This window comes from Triturus cristatus, chromosome 7, assembly GCF_964204655.1.
Source record: "Triturus cristatus chromosome 7, aTriCri1.1, whole genome shotgun sequence".
Classification (NCBI taxonomy): Eukaryota; Metazoa; Chordata; class Amphibia; order Caudata; family Salamandridae; genus Triturus; species Triturus cristatus.
In genome coordinates, this window is record NC_140590.1 from 1,292,249,954 (window position 1) to 1,292,268,886 (window position 18,933).

Below are 18,933 nucleotides of genomic sequence, written 5' to 3' on the forward strand. Positions count from 1 at the left end.
GGGAGGGGTACCAGGCAGGGTTGTCCTCTGTCGCCGCTGTTGTTCGCTCTCGCCCTTGAGCCGCTGGCGGCCTGGATACGATGGCACCCAGATGTGAGGGGGATTCGATGGTCCCCTGATCACGAAGACCGCATCTCCCTCTATGCCGACGATATTCTGCTCTCTCTCACTTCACCCCGGAAGTCCCTTATAGTTGTCTGCGACATATTGACCTCCTTCGGGAGGAATTCGGGGCTAACCATTAACTGGAGTAAGTCATATCTGTATGCCCTGTGTGGAGACGTCCCGGTTCCCCCGCGGAACTGCCCGATCCAGATCCCCCGGGAGGGTTTCCTGTATCTTGGGATTTATATCTCTGCCGACCCAACGGTGCGGTATGAGAGGAACCTGCTCCCTCCGTTGGCGCGCCTGCGGCGGGACGTGGCGGGCTGGCGGCGGCTGCCGCTTTCCCTCCTTGGCCGTGCAGTGCTATTCAAAATGATGTCTCTTCCCCGTTTTCTCTATGCCCTGCAGAACACCCAGGAGCTGGTTCCAGCCAGCTACTTTCGGGAGGTTGAGAGTCTACAGCGTTCGCTGCTGTGGGACGGCCGCCCGCGTATAGCGATAGCAAAATTAACGCTCCCTTGGTATGACGGGGGCATCGCGCTTCCCGATATCCGAAGATACTATTGGGCCTCCCAACTGAGCGCGATCAACCATGGAGTATACGGTCCGGCGCTTAGCCCTGGCTTTGCTATGGACCGGTGGTTGCTGCGGGGTGGTGGCTACTATAGAGCACTTTATTCGAGGCCCCCGGCTGGGTCCCTCACAGGGCCTACCGGGGTGGCGGTGCACGTGTGGAAGACAGTCACGAACTCACTGGGATGGAGGGATAGGCTCACCCTCGCCACTCCGTTGTATGACTCACAGGCTGGGGAAACTCTGGCACTCTAAGGGATTCGACAAATGGGATCTGATCGGCATCTCCAGGGTGGGGGACATGCTGACCAAGGGGCGGATTAAGTCGTTTGACGAGCTGCGGACGGAATATGCGCTTGAGGGCACGGAATACTTCCGGTATGCGCAGGTGCGCCATGCGCTGCAGTCGGTCCTCGTTGAGGGGGAAAAGGTGCCCGAGTCCTCTCCATCGGAGGACCGGATCCTGGACGGCCATATGCCGGAGAGCACAATCTCCCTAATCTACAAAAAGCTGGTGAACGTTCGTACCGATCTCCTCCTGGGGGTGCGGGACCAGTGGACTAGAGACGGTCTTGAGCTGGACGATGAGGACTGGCAGTACGCTGTCTCCTCTCCTAAAGAGGTTGCAATCCCCGCCAGGTTGCGGCTGGTCCAGCTTAAGATACTCCACAGAGTCTATGTCACTGGCCCCCGATTGGTCCATATGGGTTTCTCCGAGGATGGGCTGTGTAAGAGGGGCTGCGGGATGGTGGGCACCTTTCTGCACATTCTATGGGAGTGCGGTGTGATTGCAGAGCTATGGAAGCGGATTCACGTTGTGATGCAGGAGGTCACGGGTATCGTATTGCACCCAGAGGCGCGGCGCTGTCTCTTGAATGTGTGGGGTCCTACAGACTACGACGCTGCGCAGACTCAATGGGTGACCCTAGGTAATATGGTGGCCAAGCGAGATATTGCAAGATTGTGGGGATCCCCTGGCCCGCCCACCCTGGATGCGTGGAAGGACAACATGGACTGGTGCATGTTTCGGGAGAAAACAGTGTATAGTGCGCGGGGGAAGCCCAAGAAATGGCATAAGGTGTGGGGAGGTTGGAACCAGTACAGGGGGTACATATGTTTGCCTCCTGCCACCGAACCACTAGAGGAGCAGCTTTCCCCCTAGCCTCACTTCCGACTTGGGTCTTTCTGAGGCACCTCCTGTTAGAATTTAAGCGCCTCTGCTTCTCCCTCCTCCTCTCAATCGGTGGCTTGCTCTGATGTTGGAAATGGGGCCGCCCCCTCGTTGGGAACTGACGCGAACTTATGATGTCTATTGCCTTGCTTGTTGTGTTCGTTTTCAAAATTGGAACCTTTGTTTTTATCCTGCATGAGAGCTATAGATGATTGCGCGTGTTGATCGACGAGCTGCCGAACCTCCGGGTTGTCGGCTGAATAGCTGTGTATCTGAATTATACGAATAAAGGTTTTAAAAAAGAAAATTAAAAAAAATGTCACCATGATTCGTTTTTGTACTCTGTTATAAGGCACAAGATTATATGTAACTACCAGGTATCTAGCCCTGCGGCTGCACCAACAACTTTTAACCATTTTATCTATTGTTCTTAAATGTTTTTATATTCATTTTATGTACTTTTATGGAGATCCTCCGAAATAAAGTTTTCTTGACTTGACTTGTTCCCATGAGGAACAGGGTCAAGAATGATTTGATTTGCTATCTTAGTGGTAGCTATAGAGAGCAGCCTTCAGGCTTAATCTTGAAGGAATGTAAATCCGCTTGTATTACCAAAATATCACCTGAATGACTAAATGAATGAGAACCACACAGTAGTTATATAAAAATATCTATTTATTAATATGACACTATCTACTATCCTCTACATGAGGATAGAACACAAAGCACACAATACTGGATTAATAAAACTGTTGTAAGTAGCACAATACACATCGGGATCCAGGGGGAGACCGAACCATATACTAAAATAGTGGTATAACAATCACGACTTGACTAGACACAGTGCCTGGAACACGTAGAATCGCTGGGGCCCCAAGGAGCCACCCAAGGTGATGATACAGGAGACCCACGGAGGACGGGTGCAGTGAGGAAACATGAACACGTGCTCCGTACAACTCTATGGGAAAGTCGCGGTTGCAAAGTTAAAGGACCCTTCTAGGAGGACTTCAAGCTAAATCTTCGGAACTTAAGAGTTTAAAGAGTTACCCCACCCGTGGATACCGTAGTATCGGAGTTAGCTAACCCAGGGTAGCTGGGTGCAGAGGTCTGAAGTGGCGTTGGAAGTTCTTGTTGTTCTCTATGAAAGGAAGTGAAGAAGTACTGCTGCCGTGAAGGTCCGGTGGAATCCACGCCTGGATTCTGGATGGAAGGAACCTGAAAGCAGAGGGGACAGAGTCTGGGTCACTTCAGAGTGACCAGGGGCTCGGTAAATGAATTCCCACCGATGTCGGGTGCTTCAGGTGCGAAGAAGGGATGCTTGACTCTGCAGCCACGAGGTCCCGGAGGCGTAGAGGATGACCAGGAGCTGGAGGTGAGCTGTCCCACGAAGGATGTCGAGTGCTGAGGGGGTCGGCATCTGGTGGGAGCACCAACAAGCCTTGGCAACAGCAACCCGTGCAGGAAGAACAAACAGGTTATATGGTCGGGGACCAGCAAGGTCCAGGGTCTCTCCAAGCAATGGAGAGTCAGGGCACGTCTGGAGAAACCAGGAAAGCCCAAGAACAATCAAGATGATCCTCAGAAGGACCCATAGGCTGAAGGACCAGGAGTCGCGATGGGGCCTCGAGTAAGATTGCAAAGTACCAGACACTGAGTACACGGTGAGCGAAGGCCAGAGTTCTTTGGTGCAAATACTGCTCAGGGTCAGGACCACACGGAGTCCAATGCACAAGCTCAGGAATCGCCAACAAGCATATTCACTTGCAAATGGATGCGGTGCACAGGGTTTGGGTTACGCAGCCCCTACGAGGGCCACTGGCCTCAAACACTTCCTGTGTTGCTGAAATCTTCGAAGTCGTTCAGGAGCAGCTACCGGTCAGTTGCACTTTAGGTGCCTGCGAAGCAGGGTAGCAACTCCTTCACTCCAAGGGATATTCTTAAGTGCCCCACAGGTCCTGCACGGAGCCTGTATAAAGTCACGGCATAAACTAAGCTTTGGACAGTAAAGGGGGACAAAGTGAAGTCCAGGTGTCCAGACGGTCGAAGGTCAGTGGCTTCTTGTAGAATCTTGTCCACATAATATCCAAAGTCCTGTAGCCAGGTAACCCATTTTATACCCACGGGTAAGGGTTAAACAGATTCAGCGGACCCTCCTAGGGGAGGGGCAGAGGAGTGGCTACACCCATGTCCTTTGTCCAGTTTCACGCCAGAGCTGGAGCCAATGGCTCTCAGAATTGGTTTGAGCTGGACTATGCACAGGGACACCAAATGTGCCCCCAGTGCAGACTTTCAGGCACTCTCAGAGTGCACCCACTCAGCCCCAATACTAAATCCTGTCTGGGAGGTGGTCACACCTCCCTGTGACAGAATGCCTATTGTGCTGCCTTCCTCTGCTCGGCAGCAGGAGGGCAGAAAGTGTCTCTGGTCAGCAGCATCCATTTTGTGCTGTCCGGGTCGAGAAGGCTGGCACCGGTAAGACCAGTGACCCCACGAAGCTCTCTTCAGAAGGGTGGAATCATACTTCCCACACCAGTTACTGGTGTGGTATGATTCCAAGGTGTTTGACACCAAACTCAATATGTTTCTATGCAGCCATTTGAGATAGCAATTACCGAAAGGTTATAATGCACCTCTACTTATATGTCCGGCTGAGTCACAGACAACCCGGGAGAATGGTCTCCGAAGGCTGCAGAGAGGCTCTACTCATGCAGGGGCACCCTTTCACGTAAAACCTAGCACCCTGCCTTCAGGATTGTTAAGGCCTGCTATTGGGGTGACTTATAAGTTTTATGTGTAGTGACTATTAGATATTGTGAACCTATATCTAATGTAAGTGATGCAAGCACCATCTTACACAGGCTGCAGTAGCAGACCTAGAGTTCCATTTTGTATGGCCTCTTATGGGTGGCATAATACATGCTTCAGCCCATGGGAGGCCTCTGGGGTACCTATGCCCTGGGTACATGGTGTACCATATACTAGGGACTGATGAGGGTATCCCAGTATCCAATCTGGAGTGTACCAAAGTACATGCAAGTCAATTTAGGCTGGGGTCATGATTAGCAGGTTCCCAGCCAGACTAGTCAAAAAAAGCGAGACATCAAGCAAAAAGTGGGGGTAGCCACAAGAAGCAGATCTTACTTTCCTACAATACATACCTTCTTTTCTTCCGAGGGACTCGGGGCTAGAGGTGGGTCATGGCTGAGAAAAAAAAACAGGTAATCCACCTGGGAAGAAAACACAGTAGAAACCACATTAATTCTCAGTTCTACAGAGTTCTAAATTGAGTGAGAAAACACAAAGAAACTGTTAGTCTAATTTGTTACAACATGCTTTAATTATTTCTGACATAGCAGAGTTGCAATAAAAACAAAAACCTTCCACTCCTATTAAAGAACCTGTGTTAGATAAGTATTTTGAGGTGAGCCTATACACACATCTACAAAGTATATTTCATGTTTAGGAAACAATAGGTTTGCATACAGGCAGCTAAAGAAAGCTGTACGTAGACAAGAACTAAAAAGGCAAAAAAGGAAGCAAGAGGGATGAAGAGAAAGGCAGTAAAACAGTGAGAAAGCAAAGATGAAAAATTATCTAAAACAGTGAGATAAAGAAACAGGAAGTATAGGATGGTGTGGTGGAAGAAAGAGGCATGAGTTGGAATCAACACTCAACAGCAGCAAGTGCCAATGATGGGTTTCTATGAAAAACTTTGGGCCTAATTTTTTTCAAGTCTCGCTTAGACAGCACGAGCACTGTCTCTTTGAGACCTTTTGTTTTCTATCAATGGTTTTATAGACTGCCCATTGCTTACCATTGGTTGTCTGTGGAGCAGCGAAATTAGACTCCACCCTTACATATCACATTAATGCAATTATATATGTGCTTTTGACATTATATTCACTGTGTGCCTTAATGCCATTATCATGTGTGAAACAATTAATATTAATTAAATGTACTCACTGTAGAGAATAGAGATTTATACATGTGCGCACTAATATTCAGTGTGAGAAGTTGGCCTGGCATATGCTGGTCATTAGTTATAGTGGCCACCTTGCACCAGTCCAATTCGACTCTTATGATGTTAGGTTTAAAAGACAACCTTTAAAGAAAGCTATCCTAGTGGTAGCTGTGGAGAGCAGCCTTCAGGCTAAGTCTTGAAGGAGTGTTAAGCTTATTGTTTTACCATAGATAACCTCTTGAATGACCAAATGAAAGAGTATTCCACACAGGTATATATATATAAAATATATAAAATATATGTATTTATTCTAAACAGAATCCTACAGTCTCTTTATGAGGCTATGGCAAAGTTACAAATTAAACAAGCATTGATAGATACAAATAAATAGCACTGTTAACATTGGGCCCTAGGGGGGGACCAAACCATATACTAAAATAGTGGTATAAGAACCACGACAATTCTACAGACAATGCCTGGCCCCTTAAGAATCCACCCCAGGTTATGAGGAAGGGGACCCACGGGAGGCGCGTGCAGTGGAAGTAGCTGCTATCGGGATCTCTATTAAAGCCTATGGAGAATGTCGCGGTTGGAAATAAACAGTTTTAAACTACTTCTAGCAGGAGTTCAAAGTTAAAACTTTAGAGTTAAGCTTTTGAGGAGCCCACTACCTCGAGAGTACCGAAGTACCACTGTTACCTGCCCCAGGGAAGCCGGGTGCATAGGTCGATTTCGATGTCGGCTGGCGGGCTGATTTTCAATGGGAAAATAGTCAAAAGTTCTGCTAGCCAAAAGCGTTGATGATTTCGTGAAGATCAAAGATGTGAAGATTGAAGAGAAGAACCTGAAAGCAGAGGGGACAGAGTCTGGGTCACAGCAAAGTGACCAGGAGGCTCAAAGCAAAGAGCCCTTCGATGTTGAGTGCTTCAGGTGGAAGGTGGTGTAGCTTGGATCTGCAGCCACGGACTCCGGGAGGCTTCAAGGAAGGCCAGCTTCTGGAGGGCGACTGTCCCACGTCGGATGAGGGTCGCTGCGGTGTTAGTGTCCGGATTGGATCCACTAAGCCTTGGCAAACGCAACACACGCAAGATGAACAAATCTGCTACGGTGCAGACCCACGAGGTCTGAGAGAGGTCTCCTTCAAGGAGACTGTAGAGCAGGACTGGAGCAACCAGGGTAACTCTTGTTTGTGAAGATTGACCTCCGCTAGGGCCCACAAGTCGAGAGACAAGGGACCGCGGGAGGCGGCAATTTGGCGTGTGTAAAAGGACACCCACGGGCCACTGGAGGGGGCTAGGGCGCTGGTCTTTGGCACAATTGCTGTAGAGTGGTTGGCTCGTGAACGGGCCAAAGCACAACTTCCCCACTGGTCAGGGTCGTGTGCTATGCAAGAGGTGGCCGGTGTCCTGGGGTATTGGGGATCTCGGGACCCACGTGGTCCACGGTGCCCAAACTCGTTGAGCACACTCACTGGCCTCTGGGATGCGCTGGAGACCCACCTCAAGGGAGCTGGAGGTCGTCGAAGTCCGAAGGAGCAGCGAGGTTCCAACCGGGTCACTTGCAGTGTTTCAGGTGCCTGCCAAGCAGGGGGATAACTCCCTTATCCCAAGGGAGATTTCTTCCGTCAGCTGGGCAGCAGCAAGTCGAAGGTCAAGACTGTAAAGTTCAAGATTAATCTGAGGCTCTGGGGCCACGTTATTCACCTTTATCCCCAAGATTAGGGGAGTGTCCATAGTAGTGTCCACCAATGAGTGGTGAGGCGGGAAAGGGTGGCTACACCCTCTCCCCTTTGTGTGTTTCCCGCCTGGGCGAGGGGCAGGATGCCCCTGAACCGGTTCCAAGCGGTGTATGCAGAATGCAGGCGCTGGAGCTGCCTACGTGCAACTCTGAACGGACATTTGGTGCACCCACCCTGTTCCAATCCACATATCCTGTCTGGGAAGGTGCTGGCACCTCCCTGCCACAGGAGCCCTATTGTCCAGCTGCCGAAGCTGGGATTTTCCCTAGCAACAGGCAGCCAGAGTCGTGTGGGTGGCTGGTACCATCCATTTTGTGATACGTGTGCACTTTTAAATTGGTGTCTAAATTCTGCCGCTTTTCCCATATCGCCCCCCTAGCAGGGGGTAATCGTACCCTCATGCCCATGGCTGGACTGGGGGTACGATTCCTACATGTTTGACACCAAACACAATATGGTTCTGTGTAGCCATTCTCAAGTTATCACGTTATCGCGATAGACTTGTAATGTGGTTAAGAGTATATGGTATGGCTACACTACAAACAACCCAGCAATGATTTTACGAAGGTTGCAGAGGGGCCCTACTCGGGTAGGGGTCCCCCCTCACACATACCTCAGCACCCTGCCTTGTAGGATTACCAAGGCCTGCCATAGGGGTGACCTATGAGAGTATATGTGTTGTAATGGGGTGGGATATAGGGTACCTATATCCCTGTAAGGGGTGCTAGCACCACCTTACCCAGACTACAGTAGTGGTCTGGTGGTGTCATTTTGTATGGCTGTCCCAGGGTGGCACAATAAGTGCTGCAGCCCTGGTAGGCCTACTGAGGGACCTATGCCCTGGGTACCTAAGGTACCATCTACAAGGGACTGGCAGGGTATCCTCAGCATCCAATTGGTTAGTACCTAGGGTACTCACATAGTTTTTAGGGAGAAAGCAGATAGGCTGGGGTCCTGGATAGCAGGATCCCAGCCAGACTAGTCAAAAACCACTCAAATACCAGGCAAAAAGTTGGGGGCAACCATATAGTCAGATTCCACCTTCCTACATTCAGTTAAAACATCAAATAATGTATTTATTCACGTTTTTACACTTATACCTCAAGTTATTTGTATATGAAATCATGTATTCTTTTACTCACATTTTGCATTTATTCTTCAAGTTACATGTGCAAATGTTTAACCATGAATTCAAAGTGCAAGCAAGGGGCTGTGGGAGGGCAGGTTTGATATGCAGACGAGGAGGCTGTATATATTTTCCAAAAGAAAGAATTTTATTTTCTTAAGTTGCAGTGATAGGTTGCAGTGATAGGTCGCGAAAACACAGTTCCTTCTGGTTCTCCTCCCGTTGCTCCCTGAGCTGGACCCAAAGGGGACGTTGAACCCGAGGTGCCGGACTCCTCTTCGCCGCTCGTATCGCTGTCTTCCTGGAGGCTCATAGGAGGAAAGAGAGAAGGAGCCGTCATTTATGAGTTTGTTACACTCCTTTGTGTTTTTAGTATGACCGCCACCACACCTGGAAGTGCTCTCTCTGTCTGGTTCTTAGGGTTTGTGAGGGGAAGGGGAAGACGTAAATAAAACAAAAGGGCAACAGAAAACAACTACGACACTATTCTTGTGTGTCAATGGTGTCCCTTTTTTTCCGTTTTACACTCCTGAGACGGGTTCGGTATTTAGGAGGTTTCTCAGATTCAGAGAAACCGGTACTATCCGGATATGCTTAAGGGTGCGCTGAGGTCGTTCTTTTCTATGGTCTAAACAAGTTCTACTCAGTCTGAGGCTAGGGAGGAATTTCTACACGTATCACCCTTTTCTCTTTCAGGCATTACCCACTACCCCTTTCGTCCCCCCCTTGATCCCTTGGGACGGTTGTACTCACCGGCTCCGCCGCAACTCTCCAGAGTTGCAGTCGCTCCCCAGCATCCTCAGTCGGACACCACCACTCCTCACACCACTGCTCTTCCGGGTCCACGACGTCGCCGCCTTCCTTCCAAGCATCCCGTTTCTTGTCTTCGCCTTCTGCCACCGCCGTACTGGATCCGCCTTCTCTCTGGTGCTCGTCTCGTCGTCCTCAGTCTTCTCTACCGCTGTTCTGCCACACTAGCTCTCCGCTACCGCCACCTTTCATTGGGTCTTGGATACAACTTCCGAGGTCAACCCCACCTACTTCCGGGTGCTCCTTGATCTCCTTCTGTGGAGAGACAGGGGGTGTGCATGGGTAATGTAGTCTTTGGCCGTCCAGTTTTCCTGGAATATCGGGAGGATTGCGCCGGCCATGAAAAGAACCCTCCCAGGGTGCTACACAGGTATGTCCGTCCTGCGATTTCTCACAGGGGCTTATTTACAAGCCCCTTGCACCACCAGTACTTCACTTTCAATATGGGAAAAAGTGATGTACCGGCAGCGAAAAGAACTTCTAAATAAGCCCCTAAATGTTTAGTTAAACTTAGCCTGACTACAGGCCTCAGTTGAAATGCATTCTCCTTGGCTAGCATGTTCTTTCTTTCTTTGAAGGTTTATTATCATGATTTTCATTAGCTAGAGAAAGGCTTATTGTTTGTATTAGTCTGCTGATAGAGAGGCTTGGAGGGAAACTTAGCAGTAAATGAGGAGAAACAATGGTCGAAAGAGGCCTTCTGTTCATCATGTACCAGGATGGCTAGATGTTCAAGGGTGAGAAACAAATTCCCTATTCAAAGTGTTGGAAAACTGAAGTGATGTTGCAGATGCACTCAAATAATGATTTGATTAGCTACTGGTGGTGTGAAAGGACATAAGGAAGTTCTAATTCTCATGTTACTTTTCTATTGGTATACCCACAGAAACAGCAGAAATCTCCTTTAGACTTGGAGAGATACACATCTTTCTGCTTGCCCTATTCTTGCAAGTGGAAGCTTCATGTTACACTTAGGACGTCATTCACAGCATTTTGCCATAGGGCAGTGCAGCAAAACAGCTTGCTGTGCTGCCCTACTCCAAAGTGAAAGGGAAGGAATGCACCGTATTTAAGCAATATGGTCCATTCCTGTCCTTTCTGCCTGCATTGGCACCGTTTCGACAGCCTAGCGCTAACGTAGGCACCCTTCGACCATAGTGCAAGGGTGCCTCTGTTGCAGGCAGAATAGTTTTTAGGAGGGGCACCTTCCTGCACAAAAATAATCCTCAGAGGCGTTTTCCCCTTTCCATGTGTGCTGCAGCACACTTGGAAAAAAGGAAAAAAACAAGGTGAAATGAAGTTGTTTCACCTCAGGAGGTCACACCTACTCCTCAACTTGGCAGGTATACAGATTTGGCACTTCCCCAGGTTTACATGTTTTTGTAAATCTGGGACAGCGTCAAGTTCGATGGTTATTACATGGAAAAACCCACAGTAATCCCCATAGAACGTCCCCATAGAAAGCTTCCTGGGCGCAGAGTAAGGGGGCGCAGCCATTTGTGCTGCGTCGCCTTACTCATGGTTTATGAGGTCACTCAAAGCCACGCAGGCTTCATAAATCTTTGAGAGCCCTACTTTTCGTAGTGCAACTGTGACTTGGGCTCTCATAAATAAGCCCCTAGATTCTTTTTCCAGACTTTTACTGAAGTCTGATCATGCGGACACCTTCTATGCTCCTGAATTAGAGTCCCTTGATGGATGACCTTATATTTGACTTCCGTCTAGAAGAGAGAAAGGGACCTTCTTTATGGAACCCCTTTTTGTGATTAATTTGTTTCTGTATTATTGTGGCTATCACAATTCTGTATCTCGTTCTGTTGAGCCTTAACCTACTGAGATACTTCAGCTTACCTATTATATTGCTGTACATATTGACTGGATATCCAAATAAAACCCTTAAATATATTCAGTGACTCCTGGTGTGGGGCCACATTGGTTTCACAAGTTAGAAATGTATTGTTGATGTCTCCTCCCTTTACAGTGCTTCATGACAACTAACAAAGCTCCTTACAATCAATGGAGAAAGAGCTTCATCAATTTGGCTAAGGGATTACGTTGAAAGGTCCAGCGCTCTTTAAGATGGTCAGGCTCAGTTACTTGATTCTTATTTGTCAGCTAGGGAAGGCTTCCTTTCTCTTAGTGTGCTTGTCTCATCCCTTGAGCATGGATGCATAGTTTGTGTCCTTCCACTGCTCATTTTTTAGGCACCAATTTTTTCTTAGAGTTTAAGCACTCTACCAGAGTGTCTTTTTTAGTTGCTTCCTCATGTATTTCTCTCCCTCCCTGCTCCTACTTTGTTCATGTTGGCTTGCTCCCACCCGTCCTCCCTCCTTCCCTTGTGTATGCTGCATTGCTCCCAACCTCCCTCCTGATGTCCGTTTTGCCTTGCCCTGACCCTCTCTCTTGTCTGAGTTGCCCTGCCACCACACCTCATCCCGATGCCCACGTTGTCCATGCTGCCCTGCCCCACACTCCGTTCCACTGTCTGTATTACCCAGTCCCTCCCTCCCATTGTATGGGTTGCTGTGCTTCCATTCCCCCTCCAGTTGTGTATGTTGGCCTGCTACCATTCTCCCTCCTGTTGTACCTTTTGGCTTGCCCCCACCTCCCTCCTGCTGTCAATGTTGTCCTGCCATTGTTGCTCATGTATCCCTCCCATTGTCCGTGTTGCCCTGCTCCCATTTGTTATAACAAAAAAGCACTATGGCACGGACACTGCTGGCAGTGCAGTCCTGCTAACCTACAACTAAATATCGCTGTGTGAAGAGTGCCATGGCCTTGAAGGGCAAGGCCTCTTGCAAGAGCTTCCTAAGAGGCACTCTGCCCTCAACAAAACCCACCACACCCCTGCAAAAAATCTCTCAAAAAACAATAGGTGGGTGAGGCTGCCGCCGATATCCTGGGATGTTTTCATACTCTTTAATGGACCTCAGCTTCGTACAGCCTGCAAAGACGAGCTGACAAGCCACTTTGTCAAGTGGTTTCCAGTCCACCTTGCCTGCCACGTGTGATTTCAGCTCACCTTGGGTGATCGTGTGAAGGGAACCAAAATCGCGCGACGGGAGCCGAAATTGCGTGACACATGGTGGCACAGTGTGAGTTGGCAGGTGAGCGTCCTAGCACATTTTCTCCCTTGCTCCCTCCCTCTATTCTCCGTGTTACCTCTCCCACTCATGTGCCTCCATTGTGCATGTTGCCCTGCTCGCACGTCATAACAAAAAAGTGCCATGATGTGGACACTGCTGGCTATGTCATAGTGCTTTTCCCTCCTCCCTTCTGTTGTGTGTATTGGCCCTACCCGTCCACCCTCCCTTTGTTATACTTGTTGCCGCTTAGGGTGACCAACAGTCAGTAAATTTCCCGGTACGCACACTATTTGGGCATCTTATCTATTGTCCGTAATGACCGTTTTCATGGACTCATTTGGTCTATAATTATGGGAATTGGAGTGACCTGTGCAGTCCCCCTGCAAGCAGCCTCAGAGATCTGTAACTCACTACAGGGGCCAGCTCACACTCCTGCTGTGAACTTCAAGGGCTTGCAGCACACACTCCCCAAACTGGCACAGACTATCAGCCCATTATCACAATGATAATGGGCCTCTCTGTGCAGTGCAGTTACAGAATTAGGGACTCTTCCTGCCACAGCCTAGGGCATGACATTCTGCTTTTGTTCAGGGGCTCATGTCATCTCTCCAGGGATCTATCTATCTATATCTCTCTCTCTCTCTGAGAGAGAGAGAGAGAGGGGGTGGGGGGGGTGGGTGTGTATATGGCTCTGTTAATGGGTTTGTGAATGGTTGTGTGGGAGTGGCAGTGGGTGTACAAAAGATTCCATAGGGGTATGAGTGGGTCAGAGATGCTGTGGATGTTGTCATCAGTGAGGTCATCGGAGAGGTCATCAGTGATGACACTGAACACGTCATGAGTGATATACTATGTGAGGTCATAAGGAGTGCATTGCAGGGATACCAGTTAGTTAACTCGGGTAACTATAACTGCTGAATTGCTATGGTTTTGTATGAGTAAAATCTGACCAGCTATAGCGTCCCTGTAACCTTTCTTTTTTTAGTGAATGTGTAAGGTTAAACTATCAGAGTGGTGGAGAATTGGGGCTTGGCCTCTGACCAGCTTCTTTGCCCCCAGAGTCTCCAGAGGGACTTTATCCCCCAACTAGTAGTGCGCTAGGAGGCATTCCCACGGCCCAGCCAGGTCTTCTTTTTTCCGAGGGTGGGAGGTGTGGGGGGGATGGCCTCTCATTGGGGATAGCGCTGGGAGCCTGAAGGCCTCACGGTTCCGGCTGGCTTCCACCTCGTGTGGGAGCTGGCATTGATTTTTAACCCCAGGGAGCTGCTGACATCCATAAAAATAAAAATAGACCCCCAGGACTAACAGAGAAAAAGCATTTTGGGACCCCCTTTTTCTCAGCCCCCGCATGACGGATCACCGTGAAATTTAAGACCGGAACTGAAGTGAGCGTCAAATTAGTTTTGAAAATTGTGACGTTTCTTCAAACAAAAGTTATTGGCTAATCAAAAACTGCTTTTTAATAGAAATCAGGTCTTAACGAGAACTACTTTTGCCGACAGCCAGAGAGAGTGTGTGTGTGTGTGTGTGTGTGTGTATATACATATATATATATATTTTTTTCAATGAGGAAATGAGCGGGATTGGAGTTATAATGGTTAGTGCATTGTTATGCAACTATATAGATATTTACCCAGTGCCTGTTGCCACTGGGTAGTAATAGAGTTTGTCTGCAGTGCGGTAGCAATTCACTTGAGGAATTCGATGACAGTGGCTTGAAGGAAAAAAGAAAATGGTCTACACAAAATATATACAACATGAGTTTCTAGCGATTCAATATTACCATAAAAAATTATTATCTATAAGAGCATCAGAATAGGATGGAAAACGCTTCACTGAACAACCTGCTTATGAAGAATTTCAACTCTAAAATGGCCTCAAATTACCACCAGCAGAGGCATGCTATTGTTTCCTGTATGATCTACCAAGTAGTAGATGAACTAGCATTCATTACCTGTATTTCAAGCTGGCTCTCCTCCACTTTCTTCAGAAGATCCTGGCGCTTCTGTTTTGGGGTGCTAGGAAGTGGGATGACCTCAAGCCCTTTCTTCATGAGCATCTTCTCCAGGTTCAGCAGCCTCTCCACCACAGCGGAGTCCAGACCTTCAGTCTGCAAATAAGTGCTGGAAGGAAAAGTGTCAAGGTTAGCTTCAATAATGAAAACTACGAAGTAACTATAGGGCAGATTTAATTACTGGCAGCCATATTGGGGGGAGGGGGGGGGGGGAGACCATGCTCCCCTCACCATGTGAGTCCTTTGTATCCCAGTAAGGGGATTAGAGAAGACTGCTGGTGTAAAAGTCTCAAAAAGATCACTTCTTTTGAATACTGTCAGTAGAAGAACTGGGACATCCACTGAACGCCCCAATACTTTTTTCATTAAAGTGCATCAGAAATTAAAAAAACTCTTCCATGGAAGACGGAGGAAGAATAGAACACCGATTTTGTGAAAAGATTGTGAGGAGCATGAACGTGCTTTATTTATGGTGGTCCTGCTGATGTGCGGTGCTAGTGTGACTCTTTTGGGGATGAGGTGAACAGTGCAGTGGTAGGTAATGGAGGCAGATTGTGGTTCTGTGTTCACAACATCAGCGACGAGAACTTACCATACTACTACACATCTCAAGTGCCTGTCCCCTGGCTCCCCCACACATCCCCAATCTTTACTGATATGCTGGACAGTGGCCTTTAAGTTTGGTGGAAAAATGACGCCACATCAAAAAAACAGTGGCAAAACCCAAAAAATAAAAATTGGGTCTTGGTAATCTGGTTTGATGGTTATTTAGTTGGAACTCTATACCCATCTCTCCCATCCTACCTAGAAAAACACAAGCTACTACCTAAACCTAGCAGGCTTATGCTTGTAAAAAAACCAAAAAATATATATATATATATATATATATATATATATATATATATATATATATTCACTGAAAAAAACATAGGTTTCAGGCACGTTATAGTTCGGAATTAGCATTTAAAAAACCTTAGACATTCACTGAAAAACCCATAGGTTTCAGGGGCGTTCTAGTTAGCTGGACTTTTCACTCGTACAAAGCCATTGAAATTCCCCCGTTATAGTTAGTTCAGCTAACTATAACTCGCGCGCCCGCAATGCACTGCTGATGACGTCACATTTTACATCACTCTGACATGGTCAGTGACATCACTGATGACATCATCCAGTGAATGTGTGTTTTTCTGAAAATTACATATGTTTTATATATGTATATCTCAAAGTCGATGGAAGAATAAATGGGTATACAAGTGTCTAAATGGATCATTTGTTTTTGAAAAATTGATTGTATAACTGACTGATTAAGTGTATCTTAGTGAATACATGGCTTAGTGAGTAATGTTTAAATATGTAAATATCTGTATCAGTCTCTCACTTTGTGTATAAGTGGCTGCATGGGTTGGTGAGTAGCTACATGAGTGTCTATATAGGTTATTAGTTGGTTTTTTGAGTATCAGTATGAGTGTTTGAGTGTCTGTATGGTTCGGTGGGGGGGTATTACGTAGTGCATAGCTGCATGAATGAGTGACTCACTGTTTGTATGTGTTGAAGACAGCATGTGTGCAGGACGGTATGGGTGGATGAGTGTGTGTATAGGTGTGTTAGTGAGTGAATGACTGCCTCAATAGTGTCTTTATGAGTAACTACATATGTTTTAAACTAGTATATGTGACTATTGGTGTATATAAGTGATTATATGTGAGAGTTAGCGATTGGAAGAGTTCCTGTATGAATAAGCACGTATTTCTAGAAGTGATTGTATAAAAGACTAAGTATGTGTAAGTTTCTGTAGAAGTAAGTGTGGTGGTGTGTGTATAACTGTATATGCAAGTAAATGGATGTTTGATTCTTTATTAGCATGAGTGACTATGTGTGTGAGTAACTATGGATGAGTGTTGTTGTGTAACAGGATGTATAGGTGTATGAGTACATATGATGAGTGAGTACATGTATGAGTGACTGTATAGGACTGTTGGTGAATGAGTGGATGTGGAGCTTAGAATTACTGAATAGGTTGTTGTAACTGGTATTGGTATGTCCATTGTTTTGAAAATGTTAGTTTCTATTTTTGAATGTGTGTATCAAAGGTTATATTGGGGGGAGAGGAGGTCTGCCACTATCACAAGGATGATGTCATCAGTGATGTCACTGACCATGCTATGAGTGATGTAATATGTGACGTCATCAGCAGTACATTGCGGGCGCGCGAGTTATAGTTAGCTGAACTAACTAAAACAGGGGTATTTCAATGGCTTTGTACGAGTGAAAAGTCCAGCTAACTTTAACGCCCCTGAAACCTATGGTTTTTTCAGTGAATTTCTAAGGTTTTTTTAAATGCTAATTCCTAACTATAACGCGCCTGAAACCTATGGTTTTTCAGTGAATTTCAAAGGTTTTTTAAATGCTAATTTCTAACTATGCCTACAGAGCTAGAACATGTGAAGAAAGTAGAAAACGCACAGAAAGAAAAAAAAGAAATGCAGAAAGAAGCAACAGAAGTCCTCAAAGACGAAGAAAAGTGTAGGAAGAACGATAACGTGCAGAAAGACGAAACAGAAGAACAGAAAGAAGCCTTGTTGCAAAATCATCCTGTACCCTCAACTTTTTCAGACAGATACTGGTGGTAACCGAGTCGGACTAACCAGTCCTAGAGACAGTGCTATGTTAAAAGACACTCAGAATACAGTGAAAACACCTACATACACTAGGGAACACTATGCTTTGGGGTCCCTCTGTGATAAACATGACCTCCTCTGTAAGCCCCTAGTATATAATAGGGCAGGGGATTAAAACTACCTGTTAAAACGCGCCACAGGGTGTTTGCACACGTCACCTCAGGCCCTGTCCCCTCCCTTCCCCACTGTGTAAACACACCCTGTGGCAGTTTTAAGTTGGGAGATTAGGTCCCCTTGAATCCTGAGGGTCCCTAGGGTCCAACTAGACCACTAGGTACCTCCAGTAAGCGCCACAGATCTGCGTTGCAGAGAGATGAAAAAGGGGCACGGCCTAGACCACATCTCTGCAACGCAGAGCAGTGGCGCTTATTGGAAGCACCCAGTGGGCTAGTTGGCCCCCACGGTCCCTCAGGATTGAAAGGGAATTATTTCCCCAACTTAAAACGCGCCACAGGGCATGTTTGCACACATCACCTCAGGCCCCATCCCCTCCCTTCACCACTGTGTAAATGCACCCTGTGGCTGTTCTAAGTTGAGAGATTAAGTCCCCTTGAATCCTAAGGGTCCCTAGGGTCAAACTAGCCCACTAGGTACCTCCAGTAAGCGCCACAGAGCTGCGTTGCATAGAGGTGTAAAAATGGGCGTGGCCTCAGAACACCTGTCTACAACGCAGCTCCCTGGTGCATACTGGAGATACCTGTTGGGCTAGTTGGCCCTCAGGGACCCCCAGTATTGAAGGGGAATTAATTCCCCAACTTACAACTGGCCAGGGGGCGCGTTTGCAGGGTGCTGCAAGGAGGGGGCGTGGCCTCCGGCGCGATGCCGGTCTTTTATTTATTTTATTATTGTTTAAGAAGGAGGGCTGCGTGGCCCCCCTCCCAAGGCCTTAATCGGCCCCGGGGACCCCAACCCCCGGGTCATGGCCTTTTTGAATTCTTTAGGAGGGGGGCTGCGTTACCCCCCTCCTCAGGCCACTTATGGCCCCGGGGACCCCATCCCCCGGGCCGGCCTTTGTTTTTTTATTATTTAAAAAAAATATATATTTATAGAAACACCTAGGACATGCTGGACAAACCGTATGTACCTATCACCATGACGATTTGCGTGATATTCATTAAAAGGCGACTATGCATACAATGAATCCACGTGGAATGTATTTACACCGCTAGTGAAGCTCTGACGTGTCCCCGCCGGTGGGTACTCCCCAAGTACCCCCCCCTTGTTGTTTATTTATACAAACATGGGTAGCTATTGACGGGCACATTTAATACACGCGCACACCAAGCCATTCTAAGGGGATTCGACAAAAATTCGACCAAACTATGCAAGAAACCCCCCTCACGGTTAATAAAACACACATCCACCGCTGAATGTGTAATACTTTTTATTTTACTCTCTGGAAAGGAGACGAACCTCACTTGAGAGTCACAGCGTGCTCCTTGCTGAGCCCAACGCTGTGTTACACCCACCAGTGCCTGCCGAATGCCACACACCTCTGTGTTGTATTCCACCAGCTAGTGCGTATGCTGTGACACTCTCTAGCCCATGTGCACTGTAACACCACCCCGTGAATATGTCATGCCACACTTGCCTTCGCACGGGTTATATTGCCCCATCTAACGTGCCTTCCTCGATGCCTATGTTATAACGCACAGCACTGTGCCATACATA

General features: G+C 47.5%; 1 pseudogene; it reads right to left on the reverse strand.

The window, feature by feature from the left end:
* LOC146811920 (kinesin-like protein KIF22) overlaps positions 1–18,933 on the reverse strand; it is a 91,815-nt pseudogene that overhangs the window by 17,846 nt on the left and 55,036 nt on the right.